Source organism: Hakea prostrata, chromosome 10, assembly GCF_041222555.1.
Source record: "Hakea prostrata isolate BN-2017 chromosome 10, UWA_Hpros_2, whole genome shotgun sequence".
In the NCBI taxonomy this organism is placed as follows: domain Eukaryota; kingdom Viridiplantae; phylum Streptophyta; class Magnoliopsida; order Proteales; family Proteaceae; genus Hakea; species Hakea prostrata.
In genome coordinates, this window is record NC_142609.1 from 8,828,672 (window position 1) to 8,847,388 (window position 18,717).

At 39.6% G+C, this 18,717-nt stretch overlaps 2 non-coding genes across 2 annotated transcripts; both read right to left on the bottom strand.

Moving 5' to 3' along the window:
• Positions 1–2,976: 2,976 nt before the first annotated feature.
• Positions 2,977–3,136, bottom strand: LOC149001813 (U1 spliceosomal RNA). The gene has a single exon (XR_016170599.1). It is a non-coding gene; the product is annotated as a U1 spliceosomal RNA (small nuclear RNA).
• Positions 3,137–4,212: 1,076 nt separating this feature from the next.
• On the bottom strand, positions 4,213–4,406 carry LOC149001814 (U2 spliceosomal RNA). The gene has a single exon (XR_016170497.1). It is a non-coding gene; the product is annotated as a U2 spliceosomal RNA (small nuclear RNA).
• Between the last annotated feature and the right edge of the window lie 14,311 nt (positions 4,407–18,717).

Below are 18,717 nucleotides of genomic sequence, written 5' to 3' on the forward strand. Positions count from 1 at the left end.
TTTTGTTATTCGGAAGTCAACACTATTTTGGATTTGTTTGGAGTATTTTATTTTGAGCTGAAGTTTTTTTTTAAGGAGTCTTATTTGGTATTTTATTCCTTATCTTATCCATTATGAGTTTTGGATCAGAGTTTAATCCAATATGTAATGGGATACGATCAGTAAGGAGATCCCAATTGGAGTCAGAATCTACTTAGGCTATAAATAGCCTCATCTTGCATTGTGATTTTCAGATTTGATGAATGACAATATTTGATTGTGAATTGCTTGAGTGAGTGGTAGGGTTCCTTTGAGGGGGGGACTTTGCAGTTGTCTTTGAGATTCTTAATTTGATTCTAGCATTCAAGCAAGTTCTAGAGATTGATTCATCAAGTCTAGTAAGCATTCAAGTAAGTTCAAGATCCCCAACCCATTCCCAGCTCTTTCTCTCTTGTCCGCAACCCTCCCCCTGCCCTGTGCATCCTTCCCCAAGTCCCTACCTTGCAACTGCATCAATCTAGCAGCCTTGCCTAGGTTACACGACTCCCTAAACCCCTTCCTCTAACCCCCACGATCTCGCCAGCCCCTGCCCCCACTTACCGTAGCACCCGCTGGCCTCCCTCCTCCTCCTCCTCTCCCACAGTAGCCACATTCAAACCCCATTAGGACACCCTAACTTCCACCCCTTTCACTCCCATTAAGATCACAGGAGGTCATAGACTCAAGTCCTACAAGTATTTTCTGCATTTCTGTGGAACGTATTTTCTGCATTTCTGTTGCATTCCATTGACTTAAAAATTCTGTACTTCATCTTAACCTTCAGAATTGCAGACTTTTTTTTCAAATCGGAAATTAAAAATTACAAAAGGATTCAGATATGAAGTTAAGTTTTAGAAGGCTCTAAGACCCCCTTAAAAATCCTTAAACCCTTCTACCTTTTCTGGGATTTCCTGGGCAAGCCCTGGGTCTAGGGAAATTATTAAAATACAAACTCTAGACCTGGTTTAGATCACAATTGAGTCACATAACATTAAATAGATTCCAGCTTCAAAAATATTCTAATAATTGATAACTGAGAAGTAAGAAAAAAATTTAAAATAATATTAATTAAACATCAAAAAATAAAAGCTAGTTTCTCCAATCTAAAAGAATATCTCATTTGGAAGCTTGGAAGTTCAACAACCATTAAAGAAATCAACCCTTAGATGACCATCAATTATATTTGTTTTACACGCTTTTCACCTAGTAACACTGTAGCTTGTCTCCAGATGGCTTGGAAACAAACTATGCTTCTTGCCTACAAATAAATTTATACTAAAAAAAAACCTTTGGAAGCCCCATCCAACTCTATAAGAAAAACTGAATAAATCAAAAAACCAAACAAGGGCGTCAAAGCCAACCACTAGCCCTTTTCGGTTCAATAAAAGTCTACGGATTTGCATCTTATTTGCTAGAACTTCTATGTTATTTGGATAATTATGGAAATTGAGAGTTACTTTGACTTGAGCATGGTAAGTCAACTCAAGGTGAAATCAATATCTCCATAGCTACAACAACATTGACATACCATTGATCCAAATATCATCCTACCACTGCAACAGCCATCTGTCATACAAACCTCAAGCCATGCAATCTCATCTATATAGCCTCAAAACTGAAATTGAATACAATGGCATGGTGAATGTAACATGCTATGAAATGCTCCTATGGCCCTCTAGTCTATCTGGTCATATGCTTGCCAGCTAAAGTTACTCTCCATAGCCAAAAAAGACAAAGCCAGTGCTGAAAAGCTTCCATGCAAGCAGAGTTCAAGGGGTAATTTTTCTCTGCAACCTTACCCCAGCAATTTGTTGCTAGGTGTTTGTCTCGACGCCCACACCTCACGCTACAACTGTGGTCTGCCGACAATGCTTGCCCCTAGTTACTTACCATAATTTGCTGCTATATTATTTGCTAGTCTTTCACATCTTCTACAGTTGCTGCCCTACACTGACAACTGTGTGGACACCAATTACAATACTAGTATAATGCATCCATGCCAAATAGGTACCCTCTCATGCTATGATCATCTCACAAGCCATTCTTATTTTTTCTTCTGCCCCCATCTTTTGCACATCTCCAACATTCTCACTCTCCATCAATCTCAAGAACAATAAGCAGGTATGGTTGAATTCTAAATGCATCAAGAAAATATTAATGCTTGGCTATACATTTCAATTTTGATCCAATCCCTTGGATTTCTTCTCAGCAAGATTGTATGTTTTTAGCAGCTCAGAATTCATCTGTTCAGCTTGACTGGATGGGACAAAAGCTTTGCATACTCCAAAAGTGGCCAGGGCATTAGAGTAGTAAACACAAACTATAGCAGCTGAAAACCATATTATACTCCTGTGATAAGGTTATACTAGTCAGTGAGGATCACAAAATTTCTGAACTCTGAGGATGTAAAATAAATGGATGAACATCAAAATCCTCATCGCATCCAATATGAAACAGATGAAAGAAAAAGAAAGCCTACCCATAATGATTGCTATTCTTGGAAAGCGGATAAGGACTGCATCAAACAACAGAAAACAGTGGATCCCTTAGAATGATCTATTGTACGAGCAAAGAGAGGATTATATGCACGAGGTAAGGCAACCAGATGTTTGTCATTCCACATAGAATAAGAGGCTGGGGGTAGAAGTATCATGGAACATAAGAGTGTGGTAGCATTATATCGTAAAATGATAAAACAATTATCTACCATCAATGAAGAGTCCGCTCCTCTTCAGGGTTTAATAACCTTCAAAAAGAAGCAAAACAATTCTACCATCAATGAAGTTGGAATCATGTTTAAACCATGCAAAAACAACACAGGAGACTCACTATTGAAATTCCTGTTAAGATCATTATACCTTCAATTTCAAACATTGCTGCGGCTTCCATGGGTCAATTCCGTTGATAATCAACACAAACAGACGTAAATCAGGAAAACTTTGAGGGATACTAGATTGGTAGGGGCCGCGCGAACGCGTACCCCCTCTGCCATAAATTATGACGTACACTCTCCCACTTGGGGAGATGTTAGGCGGGCACCCCTCCCAAGTGCAATGGAGGTCACCAACCTAAGACATGGCCCTTCTTGGTCAGCCATCGACCCCGTCCAGGTAAGTATGTTCATCATACAGGCCTCCTCCATATTTAATCCTCTTTCTACCTTTGCTTCTTCTGAGATGACCGATGTGGGATTAAAAAAGCACAACCTCAGTCGCTTCGCATCTCTCCTATTATTTCTCCTTTCCCGAAACACCTTTGGGCCCTAGCAATACCGAATTCATGTCTTCCTGTGTAAATGTGTAGATTTTGGCTCTGGAACAAATACCTGCTTCGGATCTTCCCTTTTTGGAGGAGTATATCCGCCCAATGTGAGTGGGGCTTGAGTTTTGTGTCTAGAAACAGGCTTTTTATGAAGCAACGAAGCAAATCGGAGACGATTCTGCAAGGGTTTTCAAGCTGTTACATGCGTCGCCGTTAACCGATTATGTTGAATCTTTCCGCTTCTATATCATTTTATTAACTGTTAAACGTTACTCGATAGCATTAAATGTTCCCTGAAAGCATTTAACTAGAATTGATGGGGTGCGCCATGCTCGTGCAGCTAAGGGTGTCAATTGTGTACCGAAACTGTTTAACCGTACCGAACCGCGCCGTCTAAAACCGCACCGTACCGTACAGTACATACCGAACCGAATTTCTTCGATACGGTTCCGATTTTAGGTACTCATCATCGTCGATACGCATCGAGACCGATGCCAATTGGTACCGTACCAAATTAAGAGATATAAATTGTAATTTTACAATTAAAACACTTAACCTTTTCCCTATCCTTAATTCCCTATTTTAATTTTTTGTTTCATCATTACTCTTCTTCTTAGATTTACTTGTTTTGTCTCTATTAATTAGATTTATTTGTTTTATCTATGTTAATTTCAAATTATATCGATTGGTTGATCACAATTTCATTAGGATCTTAATGAACTAATCACAAAAGTGGCATAAGTTCATTTGTACCAAAATTGTACCGCATTAGATACCTTGTTTAAACCGTTTTCCCATACCGATTTAATACCGAAACCGTACCGAACCGTTTTTGTAAATACCGGAACCGTACCGTACCGAATTTAAATGGTACGGTACGGTTCTGGTTTTCAGTATTCAAAATTGGTACCGTATCGAATTGCCGAAACCGTACCAATTGACACCCTTACGTGCAGCAGTGCAACGCATAGGCGACGCATGAGAACTCCGGCAGCAAGCTACCGTGGTGAGCCCTCCCCCTAGAAAAATTAATTTAATATCATGTGGGTCGATGACCCACGTATCAGATATTAAACCGATAAGAACAGATACTACACTTGATCTTAGCCAAAAGGCCGAGAAAGGTTCTCAGCTGTATTTTTATAGGAGTCTTATACCATGCATTTTCTATTTCCAGTGGATGTGGGACTATATTGATATTCACTGTGTTATCAATGTTGTGGTTTGAACCCATGAACCAAGGTGAACCATGCGACCCAATGCGTTGGGGTTAGTTCTGATTCATGGAGTATGTGGAGTACGTAGGACACTTCTCAGCAGAATACTTGCTGAGAAGAGCGCCTCATAGTGATAGCCAGCTGTCATGGAGGACTTCTCAGATGATCTTCCTTTTAAGTGCCTGACTAGTCACATCTCGGGTAAAGTTACGTCGTAAGAGGATTCTACATATCTTCTTCCAGACGTTAATTAGAGAATTAATTCCAGCATTGAATGCTCTAAGATTCATTAAATGCTCATTTGTCTGCAAGGAAACTTCTCATTCGCACAAGGCTTCCTCGAGTATCGCACTCTTACGTTTTGTCTGCCAAAGTAAGGGATGTATGTCACGTCCATGTCAACATGATTCTAACCACCCGATTTGGTGGGATTGTGTACAACCTGTCTTGAAGCTTCTTCGGGAAAATTGGGCATATGACTTGCTAATCAAACTATTCATTAGAGGCCATCGCCACCCTCCCTTGGGGATCAAGATATCCAAGGGCTACAATGCATCTTCACCACCTCAGAGGTATGAACGTGATATATACACAAACACTCTATACAAATTAGGGTAAGTTAATGAACATTAACTTTGGTCATTACTCTCCTGCAACTACCCAAGAAGACATTCTCTCTTTGTCTTCTGGAAGCATTTAAACCTCCCTACAATGATTTGTGTTCATCAGAGTCTAACTTAATCATTGGAGGTGGCTTCCTCTTATTAGAATCTGACTTAATCATAGTTCACCTTGGTTCAAAGGTTCAAATCACAATGTTTATAACACAGTGATCCTAAGGACAAGGGATTTATTGGCCAACTATGGTGAAGGATGCTCAAGATTACGTTCACCACTGTGAACCATGTCAACTACATTCATCCATACTGAGAGCCCCAACAGTGTCTATTCCAAGTCCAGTGCCCTTTGCACAGTGGGGGATGGATCTCTTAGGTCAATTCCCACCTGCTTCAGATGGTAGAAAATTCTTGATTGTTGCCATTGATTACTTTACAAAATGAGTTGAGGCAACCAGTTGCAACCATCACAAAGAAATAGATGGAAAAATTCACCCTCAACAAAGTTATTTATTGTTTTGGCTTGCTAAATATCCTTTTGATAGATAATGGAACTCAATTTGATAATCCAGCTTTCAAGGAGTTCTGTCAAAATTATCACATTGGCTGTAGGAGGGCTGCAGTAGCTTATCCTCAGTGCGATGGGCAAGTCGAAGTTACCAATCGCACCCTACTTGATGGAATCAAGAGACGTTTGGAGGAAAGTCATCAACAATGGGTTGAAGAATTACCTCATGTTCTTTAGGCCTATAGAACTTCATCAAGAACACCAATGGGGGAAACACCTTTCAAATTATCTTTTGGTACTGAGGCTTTGTTTCCCGTAAAGTTGTTAGCAGGATCACTCAGAGCAACCCACTATGCTGAATTAGCAAATGAAGAGGGTCTTCAGGCTAATTTTGAGTTTGTTGATGAAGTTCGAGAAACATCATTATATCGAAATATAGCTTATCAGAAAAAAATTGCAAAGTATTATAATTCCCGAGTACGCTGTAAAAGTTTTCGGCAAGGAGACTTAATCCTCAGACAAGCTGACATCTCAGCCCCAAGAGGAATAAAAAAAATTATCTCCTAGATAGGAAGGCCCCTACTTGGTCATACGTGAGCTTCTACTTGGGACCTATAGGCTTAGAGATTTGAAGGCTAATAGAGAGCTTGCCACGTGTGGAATGCAATGCATTTAAAGAAGTTTTATCAATGAGCAAGGAATATGTCTTAAACAAGTAAGAGTTAACAATATGTTCACTTGTTGATTACTTATCTTGTATTACATGTACATTCTCTCTTTGTAAACATGCATTATTAGAACTATTTTCAAGAACATGTACTTAGTCATTTTTATGAGAAAGAAGATATCAACTGTGAAATCCCCCAGATTTCTACCCCTTTAACCCGTGGTTTCAAGACCAAGAACTCGGGGCTCGAGTCGGCGGCAACTTTGGGCCATTCAAGTCGAGCCAGAAGGTTTGGAAATGGAACCAATGTTGGTAGATGACCCTTGTGATGATTTGACAACTCTCCTAGAGTTTAAGAGAAGGTAGAAGATTAATCACGATGGTATTAAAAGGGTGATTTTGGAACATCCATAGATCAACGATGGAGAGTCCGAGATTGACAATATTAAGGTATCAAATCAAAGATTGTCGAAAGACTTTTCCAACAAGCCAAAAATCACTGGAATCGGAATTCGGATGGGGGTCCAACTATGGACCGGTAGGTTGGGCAGTTGGGTGACCCAACCCCCACCCAGTTTTCAGTTCCGGGGCTGAATCATGATTTTGGTGTTTTAAACCCTATTTTAGGTTGTAACTCACCCAAAAAAGCATTTTTTTATGCTAGAACAAGGCGGAGGCTTTGGGAAGAGGAGAAACAAAGGAGAAGAGTATTTCCATCCAATCAAAGGTGCTCTACGACTTGGATCATTGCGGGAACGTTGAAGGAAGTGAGAATCCTTAAACCCTTCTCTTTAATCATAGTTGGTGGGAATTTCTCTTCTCTTCTTTTGTGCTATCTTGAAAAGGAAGAGTGTTCGGTATATTGGATGCTCTCGTTTTCTTGTATTGATGTTTCCCTTGAATATGAGAGTAATGGTACGTCCTCTTGTGAAAGATTTTGCATTTTGACTCTCCGAGTTGCCATGGACGATTTAGGAGAGCCAATTTGGGGTTTTTTTGATCTAGATTGAATGATCAAATTGAAGGTACCCATAGGATCCTTTTACTGTCAATTAGACTTTCCCAAAGTTTCGTTTTGATTCGACTTCGAATCGATGGCAAATTAGAGACCATTCACTAGTGAGGTTGAGAACTACCCTTTTTAAACTAGTGGTCAGGATTCTATTTTTGTGAGAAGATTTTGGGATATCCTTTGAAACCCAAATTGACTATAATTTGTGATTATTAATTCTCTTGCATGAATAGGTTTATGTATCTTTAGTCTCCAAACTTGTGGGAGTGAATTCTTGAACTTTTAACAAAATAATCAAGTAAAAGGTGATGAATATACTTAACCTTATCTTACATGTATAATGATGTTAGTTAATTTTTATTATTGATATCTTAACTTGCTTTAGTATTATCTTGTGATTATGTTTTCTATTTTTCAATATCCTTTGAATGGTGATATGAGAATGTATGAGATGGATGAGATTGAATGGATTGAGTTTTTCTTTTATTTTTAAATCTTAAATTATTGATATGAAAATATATGGATGATGTTGAATTAAATAACTCCTTTTATTTTATGTTGCTTACTAGGGTTGTGGGTTCACCCATTGCCCTAGTGACTTTATGTGATTGCCTAGATTGCCTAGATTGTGATTGGGGAATGAGGAATGCCCTTTTGGTGTTTTTGTCATTGGACACCAGTGGATGTGGTATGTGACGCATTCCTATGGTGCCCTTGGCGCTTTCCTTGATTATTGGTTGACATACCTATGACATGTCTAGAAATGTTTGGCTAGGTGACCTCATGAGTACCACTACCCTTTCGGCAAGGGTATTGAAGCTGGTAAACCTGTGATGTTAGTGGCTGGGTCCTGAGTGTCAAGCAGACCCACTATCATCATAAAGATGTAGGGGTGTATATAATAAATAAGGGCTCCTGGGCGCTCAAAACCAATAACCAACCCGTGAGAGGACATGGAGAGCATCCTGTCCATTATATGTGGATGGCCACTGGATTAAGGAATGGGGTCCAACAAATGCCTCTTGTTGAGGATTCCAGTCATAGGTGGGAAGGTATTGAACCAACAGAGCACTAGGCGTGAGGGGAGATATCCGGACCATATGTAGTACGAGACCATATGACTTTGCATTGGGCCTAGAATTATCCTTGACATGCGCCAGATCTTATACCAATGGTGATGTGAGAGAGTGGTGACCTAATCCCCAACCATGGCTTGACAGGACTTTACACAAAAACTGTGGAGAACCCAACAGACGTACTTGAGTGCCATGAGGGAAGAGTGACTGAGACCGCCAGAGAAGACTGGTGTATGACTTAATGCATGTCTACCATAAAGACTACATGATAGAGTTAGGAACATCATATCATCATCATGCATCTGTTTATTTATATTATAAATTACATGGTTATCTTCTGAATTATGATGTGGAAATTAGATGAATGTATGACATGGATGTTAGTTACCCTCACTGAGTTCTATGAACTCATTCCTTTATTTTTGTTTGTTCTTTAGACTTCTCTACAGGTTATGAGGACCCCACTTTTGTTGAAGATCCTTTGTTGGATGGTTACTAGGAGGGCATGATCAAAGAAAAACCATATGCATATGATGCTTCGTGTTCGTGTCAGGATTGTTCCTATGGAGTCGCCTTCATTTGATCTTTCCTTAGAATATTTCTTCCACTGTAGACTTTCTTTCTTTCTTAGAACTCTGATGTTTAGCTTTTGATTTGAAGTAATGGATGATTATAATCATTATTTCAGAATTGATACTCTATATTTGAAACTTGATTTATTCTTGTTCATTTGATTTACTATATTATATGTTGTATGCAATTGTCACTAAACCTAAGTCTTGCGGTGTATCACCCCCACAAGTATTCAGGTATGACCGGATCCGGCTGGGTGGGGTATGACATCAACAATCAACCTCTCCCAAGAGCTTATACTTAGAGAAATTTCAAGAAATGTAAATGTATAAGGTAGTGTAAATCAATTTTGATTGCAAAAGTTGTAATGGCATGACACAAGACGTAGTAACTCAATTTGGATTCATTGATCACTGTCATGTACGAAAAAGGCCTCAAGGGCTATAAAAAACAAAAAACAAACAAAAGGTACAAAAAGAAGAAACAAAGTTTGATCCTTCAGTAGCAACTGGGTTACCTTTAGCAGCATCATCACTTTCAATTGTGACAATGGTGGAGTCATCAAGATTGATTTGTTGGAGAGGAACTTGGCTGATGAATTCTTTAGGGAGAGGGTCCTTATTTGCTTCAGGATAAGGAGTTCCTAGAGGTGGCAGTGTGGAGGCAGCAGTTGGAGTTTGATCTGTTGAAGGTTCACTAGTGCGAGCAGGAGTCGAATCGGAGGGTAGCATATAGCTGAACACAAGGATCTTCAGCCTCATACAGGTGTCAACATTGAAGGAGGTTCCCTCACAAACCTTTTTCAAAGTCTCTTCAGGCAGCCTTGCACCATTAGATGGAAAGCTTCATCCAGGCCACATTCGAAGCTTGGAAGAGTTGCCTACATCACTTCCTGCTGGAACTCAGCAGAGAGCCTGAACTCCTTTATCGCATCTTCTTTGAAGGTAGCAGCCTGCTCCGTCAGTTTCAAGACCTTTTTGTCTGTTTCCTTCAACTCCAACTCCAGCTCTTGCTTCTCAAAGTCAAGTCTCGAGCAGCAGATAGAAAGCTTGGAATTTTCTTTTTGTTGCTTCGTCACTGTGGCCTCCAAATTCTACACCTCAACTCTCAATTTGACCAACTCTACCTCCAACCTATCCTTATCTTAGATGGCAGGTTCCTTGGCTTTCACTGCCTCTACCTCTCTTTTTTGGGCATCGTCCCTCCCAAGTCTATAATGTTCACAGTTGGCACCAACTTCACCCAGCTTTTTCTTCATAAGCTCTAGGTCCTTTTGAACTTTCCCAACTCCCTATAAGTGTCATTATGCTTGGCCTATAGGATCTCATACCTTTTGTGTTGGTAGCCTACATCGCTATTGAGTCTAGTTATATCTATGACCATGCTCCTACTCTTCCTTATCAATGCCTCCACTAGGCTAACAGAGTTATATACGCTCCTGCAACACAAAACAGTTAGTGATTATCCAAGTGAAGGAGAGTGGGAGAATTTCAAACCATGTGAAGATGATGGACTTATTGAGATGTTGAGCATGGAGGCCTCCAAGGGATAGCTCGCTGCAATTGTTGCTTTTCAATTGTAGGGATCCCATGCTCTAGCCACTGTCTGGCTCTCCCTACTTCTCCAATAAGGACATCTCCCTAAAAAATATTCCATTGGGGAGCCTGTCGAGGAGGCAAGGAGGAAGGCTCAACCATTACATCTCTTGATGTTGTTGTCTCTTTGGCTGCTGCTACTGTTGATGTTGTTGATGGTACCATTGTTGTGGAGGTGGTGGTTTTGGAGGCTTGGGAGGTAGGGTTGTTGGTCTTTGAACTTATCCCTGATGCTTTGGTTGTTGCATCCCCAAAGGTCATCTCACCTATACTTATCCCGGGAATGACTTCCCGGGAGCTTGAGGTGGGAGACCTCCAAGACCTCTTAGAGGTGTAGCTGTTGAAGAGGGTGTAGACCCACCAATGCAGGTCACCTTTTCCTTGCTCTTATTGGTTGAAGGTGAACCGGGACACTTGCGATTCTCCATTGTGACCAAGTCCCTTGCCTAGGCCCCAGTTTGAGCAAGACCACCTTCTCAGGGAGGAGGAGTAGCAGACTTCTTCCCTTCATTAGAAGCCTTTGTTGCTGAAGCTTTTGCTGACTCCCCCTTGGCCTCTTTGGCAATCTTGGCCAAGGTCTTCATTTTGAACTCTGGAGGGACCCTAGTGACAGGGCTGGGCAAATCAGAGGTTGGGAGGGTTGGCCCATATCCAGAACCTCTAGTTTTCTCACATTCGTTTCTTGTTGCAGCCTTGGCAGCCTCGTATTGTTGGGTGAGAGTCTCATGACTGAGCGCCATTCTTGGATCTGCATACAACAAGAGCATATCAATCACTATGCACGAAAGAATGCAAATAAAGAGAGAACAAAGAATGAAAGGAGCAGGGGCTCACCATTTATGATTTTCCAGAGAAACAGTGGAGCATTGAAGTCCATCTCCTTGCCATGGACTAGGACCCCCTGTCCTTGTACAAACATCTCATAGAGAGAGCTGTCTCTCAGATCTAAGGTTGGCTTGACATTCATTCTTCGCAGGGCGCTCCTGGTAATGTTTGGCCACTCTATAATGGCACACTCTTGAGGCGGGAGACAAGCAATATACCTATCTCTCCACCCCTTGTTGTTGGTGGGTATGGTGTTGTCTTCTAAAATGTGGAACTTAGTACTAGAGGTCCCTCGCCTACTGAAGCTGAACCACCCCTCTCTCTCTCTCTCTCTCTCTCTCTCTCTCTCTCTCTCTCTCTCTCTCTCTCTCTATGGTTCTCAATGCAAAAAATGCACATGAAGACGTTCAGATTGCAATTAACATCCACACTATGACAATACCCTATGAACAAAACAAGACATCTCTACCCAATTGGGGCCAACATCCTAGGGTTGAGGTTGAGGTTGAAGTGGTATAGGACCTGCATTACAAAAGGATGAAAGGGTACTCTCATCCCTCCCAGCATGGAGTCAAAGTACAGTGGGAATTCCCCCTCTCTCAACATATATGCTCTCTCACAGGGTCTTGGGAGCCTAATCTTGAAGTCAGTTGGAATACAAAAAGCTGCCTTAATCAATTGGAGGTGTTGGGTATGAAACAGACTGGGAAAATACAGAGGGTTAGACTTGGAAGAAAATGAGGAATGCCTACTGTCTAAGGGGATTTCAAAACCTGCATCCAGAGATAACTCTCCTTCAACAGTATTTCCTGGGTTGCATCATCACGTAGTGGAGCCCTCTGTTCACTAGTTGAACCAGAGGCAAGGTTAGGAGAAGGAGAAGAAGAAGAAGATGGGAACCTACTTCGAACGGGTCACCACTAATTCCTACATCCTTCCAAGGTTTTGGAGGGGCTCTAGGGCTTGGGTTTCCATAGGAGTCATACTTCTTCACCAATTTGCTACCCATGCTATTAGTTACGAAAAGGGACTTACAAGTTTGGAGGTAGCAAGAAGCTTTGTAGGATACTTGGTTTCTAATTAAGGTATTTGTAGAGTTCGCAGTAGATGTAAGCAGAGAAAAGGAAGAAAATGTGAAGTTGCTCAATTTATAGGCATTACAAGTTGGAATCAGCGGCTCAGATCTCTTTGGATCCATGGCCATCAATGAATAACGTTTCCACTTTTGCGATGGTTCATTATTCAAGGAATGTGGCAACGTTTTAGATGCTTTGAGCAACATGCACATCATTATGGAGCACGCAATTAACTAACGCAACCATCAGTGCAATTAATATTATGAGTGCATGCTTATCAAGACACCTTCACTTCTCAGGGAACAATTATGCTTCTCGTCCAGCCCTTGCCCTTCTTCAATTTGTTTCTACTAAAGGAATCCTCATACCAAGATTTGCCATGAAGACTGGGGGTTAATGTTATAAACATTGTGGTTTGAACCTTTGAACCAAGGTGAACAATGTGAACCAATGCGTTTGGGTTAGTTTCGGTTCATGGAGTACGTGGAGTACGTAGGGCAATTCTTGGCAAGGCACTTCCAAGCAGAATACTTTCCTGAGAAGAGCGCCTCATAGTGATGGCCAACTATCACGGAGGACTTCTAGGATGATCTTCAATTTAAGGGCCCGACTAGTCACATCTCGGCTAAAGTTAAGTCGTAAGTATCTTCTTCGAGACATCAATCAACACATTAATTTCAGCATTGAATGCACTAAGATTCATTAAATGTTCATTGCCTGCAAAGAAGCTTCTCATTCGCTCAAGGCTTCCTCAAGTAAGGGATGTCTGTCACGTCCATGTCAACATGATTCTAACCACTTGATTTGGTGAGATTGTGTACAATTGTCTAGAAGCTTCTTCACGAAGATTGGGCATATGACTTGCTAATCAAGCTATTCATTAGAGGCCATGCCACCCTCCCTCGGGGATCAAGATATCCAAGGGCTACGATGCATCTTCACCACCTCAGAGGTATGAACGCGATATATATACAAACACTCTATACGAATTAAGGTAAGTTAATGAACATTAACTTTGGTCATTACTCTTCTACAACTACCGAATAAAACATTCTCTCTTCTTCTTCTGGGAGCATTTACTCCTCCCTGTGAGGATGTGTGTTCATCAGAGTCTGACTTAATCATTGAATGTGGCTTCCCGTCCCCAGAGGTGGCCCACACTCACTTTCTTTTTTTTTAGGAACCAGGTTTGGTCTTTTAACGAACCAGTTGATCTATAGTCAGATTTTGGAGCAACACACTGCCCTTGGTTTTGCAACTCCATTTTTTCGAAACCTTTTCTTTTCTTATGATAAAACAAAGTTGATTGCCTTGGGTCATTTTGGTATCAATCATCATTCTCTATTTTGTATATTTAAAAGAAATAAATATAATAATCAATTTGATTACTTTGTCCAAAATAAATTATGGATGATAAATAAGTATGGTATATTAAAAAAAGTAAAGAATAATAAAAAGGGTAAATATCATTTACCTCCCCTCTTAGTTGACCAAATGGTACTTGGACCCCCTTTTAGTTAGATAATACCATTTACCTCCCCTCTTACCCAGCAAAGTTACCAAATGCCTCCCTTCTGTCAACTTTTTCCGCCAAGTTCTAACTTTACCGTTAAATATTTTTATAGAATCCCAAGTTACCCTCAAGTAGTTTAGTATTAAAATTCCAAAATACCCTTAATTACCATAATAGTTGTTAAAACTATAAATTACCCTTAATTAATTTTATTCCAAGACCCACAAATACCCCTGTCTTTTAATTTAGATGCATTTCTTTCATTAGAAGAGAAAAAGGAAAAGGAAAACCTAAGCAAGATGGTTAAATTTTTTTTGATTAATTTCCTTCTTTCTTTTCTTTTCTTCTTCTTTTTTTTTTCTTTTTTTTCTTTTTTTGTTTTTTTTTGGGGGGGGGGGTCTAATGAAAAAGAATCATATAGATAAAGAACATAGGAGCATTTTGAAATTTTAATAGGAAAACTAATTTAGGGTTTTAACTATTAAAATAATTGAGGGTATTTTAGATTTTAACAATAATATTAACTAAAGGTAATTTGAGATTTTAACTCTTCCAGTAATTGAAAGTAATTTAGAATTTAAATTAAAACATATTTTCAATTGAGGGTAATTTGGGGTTTTTAAAAAGTATTTGACGTAAAAATAGAATTTAACGAAAAAAGCTAATAGAAGGGAGGTGTTTGATAACTTTGCTAGCTAAAAGAGGAGGTAAGTAATATTATCCAACTAAAAGGGGGAGGTAAGTAATATTTACCCTAAAAAAAATTAAAAACAGATTTTTAGTGTTTGGAAGTGAAAAAAATGATGAAACAATAAAATTTTCATAAAGAGGAAGAAAAAAAATTACATTAGCCCACTCCATTTTCATTGGAAACGGGGCATACCACCCCCAATATCAAAACCTTAGAAGAATTCCCTCCAACATTAACACCATTGGAGGACTATTATCTTTAAAAATATAATTACTAATTTACCCAAAAGATTAAGTTATATGAAAGCAAAAAATATAATTATAATTACAAACATGCCCTCCCTCCCTCCCTCTATTTTCGTTTCCTCATTCTCGTCGATTACGAAATGTTTTTATGAGGCAACCAAAGGAAGGGAAGTAGACTGGAGAAAGAGAAAGGACAAGAAAAAGAGGTCTGATGGACTATGGAGGCCTTGATTTTTGCATTAGAACCAAGTTTGAAAAGGGTGGTTCTTCAATGATTCCACAAACAATTAAGGTTCTTTTCTTATTGTATTCCTCGAACCCAGTACACCTTAGTCCCATGAGAGATGTGTATGCAATAGATTCTTAGTTTAGTCAGAAAAAGTAGGTATCCAACCTTATAGTATGTCGTTGAAGATCGTGCAAAGTCTTTTGCAATTAAAAAATAGTTATTGATTTTCCGTAAACCAACTCAAAGAAAAATGACGACTTCATGGTTTGCAGGCTTATTGAGATTGAGGATTTCGTACATCATGCACTTTTAGTCTTGGAAAAGTTGTTTCAAATGATACTAACTAGAGGGGAATGTGGTGTAGTGATTGATAGGTTGAAGTAATACATTGTCTGAAAGGACCACAAAAGAAACCTAATCACACATTCAGTTAAAACTTCAAAAATCATAAAGTAATCCAGCCTGTTGTTGGGTTTGGATGTCTTGTATTTTGTGGGTCCATGTAATTATAGTTTTAGTTGTATCCATAATTGAAACAGGGTTTGGGTTAACTACTAATACTGGGTTAAAATTAATTTATATTGGGATTAGGGTTTTAGGTTTCCCTATAAATAGTCTCTGTGGGATAACCTAGGCAACAAGGCAAGCAAAGGGTAGCACATTGTGGGTGTGAGAGTGGTGTGAGGTTTCCTAAAAATAATGAAATTTCTTTTATCTTTGGTGGACGTAGGGAAGGTTTTGCCGAACCACGTTAAATCCTTCTTGTGTGTTTTACTTGCAGTTCTTCTCTGTTTGTGGTTGTGCATCTGTATCTCCAATAAGTGGTATCAGAGCAAGGTTCGGTGGATCGTCACCGGAGGTGTGTGAAGATCCAGGGAGGAGAGGATTGGTGATAGGGGAACAAGGAAGGCTTCGACGGATTGATCAAAGGTATGATTCTAGATCTAGAATCGTGAATGTTTTTTTATCTTTTTTTTCTTTTCTTGTGCTTTGTTAGATTTGACTAGATCGGTGAAAGAAAAAAAAAGTGCAAACAATCTGGATTGAAATCAGCAGTGCAAAAAGGGAAAGACCTGTGATTGGCTTGATTGTGAGGCTAGACGGCCAGACTTTTAGCGTTTCACTTGATGTGGTTTTTGGAAAAATTTTCTTTGTTTAGTGTAATGTAATGATTATAGTGGAAAATTAGAAGAAAAAAATAGTTTGTAGAAGAATTTGTTGGTGTCACATCCTCCCAACTGATACCCTAACTGGCATACCCGAGAGTGTGATCTACAGCCCCGAAGATCAAGTATCGAGGAAATCATCCTCCCACATATACAATAACATAATCATAAACAATAATTAATCAAGGTTTAATATTTTAAATAAAGGTTCAAAACAAATAATGAATAATCAGTATAATCAGAGTGCGGAAATATACCAGATATCCAAAGATATCAAAGGAAGTAAATTGAGGCGGAAACTCAGTCCACAAACAAAGCGGAACGTAGTATGAAAGTCAAAATGGGAATTACAACTGAAATAATGTGCTAAGAAATAAACTAAGAACAATAATCCTCTAGTTTATAGATAACGTCTTCATAAGTGTGGACTTCATCAATCCAACTGATCTGTTCCAACTCTATGCTGTTCTCATAAGTAGTACGCAGCTTGATCCGCCGGGGGATCATCAAAGTAATCTTGATCGTTGCCAGCACTTTGCGTGTAATACGCTTCATCAACTTGTGCTTCGTTGTACTACTCGTCATGATAATCTATACCTGCAGGATAATCTAACAGAAAGAATATACAAAAGGAATGAATTTCGAAGAAACTGAGTAAAGGCAAGTTAATCCATAACATCATAGATAACATGTGACAAAACATAACAAGATGCAATGCAATATGAGACAAACAAAGTATGAATGCATCTAACTCTATGTATGCTGGTCTCTATGGTAGACATGCTTTAAGTCATAGCACCGTACTTCTCTGGGAAAGTCCACTCACATCCTCAACCATTTAAGATATCTTGGATTCCCTCAACCATTTAAGATATCTTGGGCAGCCGGTTGGTAATGGGTCCTGCATCCCTCTCGGACAAACCATGGTAAGGGGTTAAGTCAACACACTCTCTCACAACCATTTGGCATAAGTACCGGCACATGTCAAGGAAAAGCCTAGCCCAATGCAAGTCATCTAGTCAGTTACATCAAGTCAGGTCCAGATACTTCCATTCCTCCCCTCTCGGGATCCTTTCCGGTATCCTTTCCACTAGAGTCAGCGTATCCGACTCTCTCAAATACGGACTCATCAACCCTATTGGTTATCCACATATGGTAAACGGGAAGCTCTCATGTCCCCTCACGGATCATTTCACCGGTCTTGAGCACCCATGAGCCCAAGTCTAGCCATATGCAACCCTCCAATACATGGCCCCCACAATGTGATTCCCGTCCCCTCACGGATCATTTCACCGATCTTGAGCGCCCGTGAATCCCCATTGCTACCACGGGTCCTTCGGTCCCAATGCCCTTCCGAATCGGGTCTGATATAACAAGGGTAAAACCTAGCCAAACACTGCTAGACATCCCTAGGTATGACAACCAATGATTCGGGAAAGCGTCGATGGGCAACCCCGAAAACATCCCATACTATTTCCGATAATGTCCAAGGACAGAAGTGTCAAAAGGACACTCCCCAATCCCAAACCAAACTTAAGCAAACACATTCTCAGATCAGTCATAACATATACAACCAACAGTTCATCATATACAAGAGAATGTAAAAGCAAAATCAGGTTAGGCAATAATAGGTAATTCATATAACATAAAAATGAAAAAGATAATATAAACAAGTGCTACTGATCTCACAGTAAGAGATCATAATTAAATTACAATAACAGTAAGTAATCTCATAGTTTCACAAAGTAGAAACCAGAGAACAAGCAATCTATGTAGTTTAGGAATTAACTGTCCTTACCTTCTAACTCGTATAGAAACTTAAAGAATCAAGTATGAACTTGACAAAACCTGAGAAGACAGTCCTAAACAAGTACATACAACATGTTAGGAAAGATGCATACAGGAACAGATCAGAAATCAATCAAAGCATACCAAGACTGAGGTTACTGTACTCATTGGTCGATTGATTGGTCTGTGGGACCAATTGACCAATGAGTCGACCAATGCAGACAGTGGCCTTCAAGAAATCTGAATTTTGAGAATCAAGAACCGATTTCGGTGGTTCAAAAGAGTACAATCAGAGGGAAACTATTATGGTAGTATCCTAGGGTATAGGGGACATCAATCATAGATCAAAACAAGTTCTCAAGTTATAACCTGGAAATCATGAGGTTAACCTAATTAGGTTGAACATAGGTTAGGAGGGAAAAAAAATAGAAAGATTAAAGATAATGAACTAGGATATGAAAGAATTCAGATCTAGTCAAGAAAACATAATAATTGGGTTAACATGATCAACAAGGGGGTTCCTGGGTTTGATTCCAGTAAATTAGGGTTTCACCCTTTTTGCTCCCTGGACAAAGGTTGAGATCTCCGGATGAACAAAGACAAATCAAAACAGGAAAATATAGATGATCAAGTTTAGGTT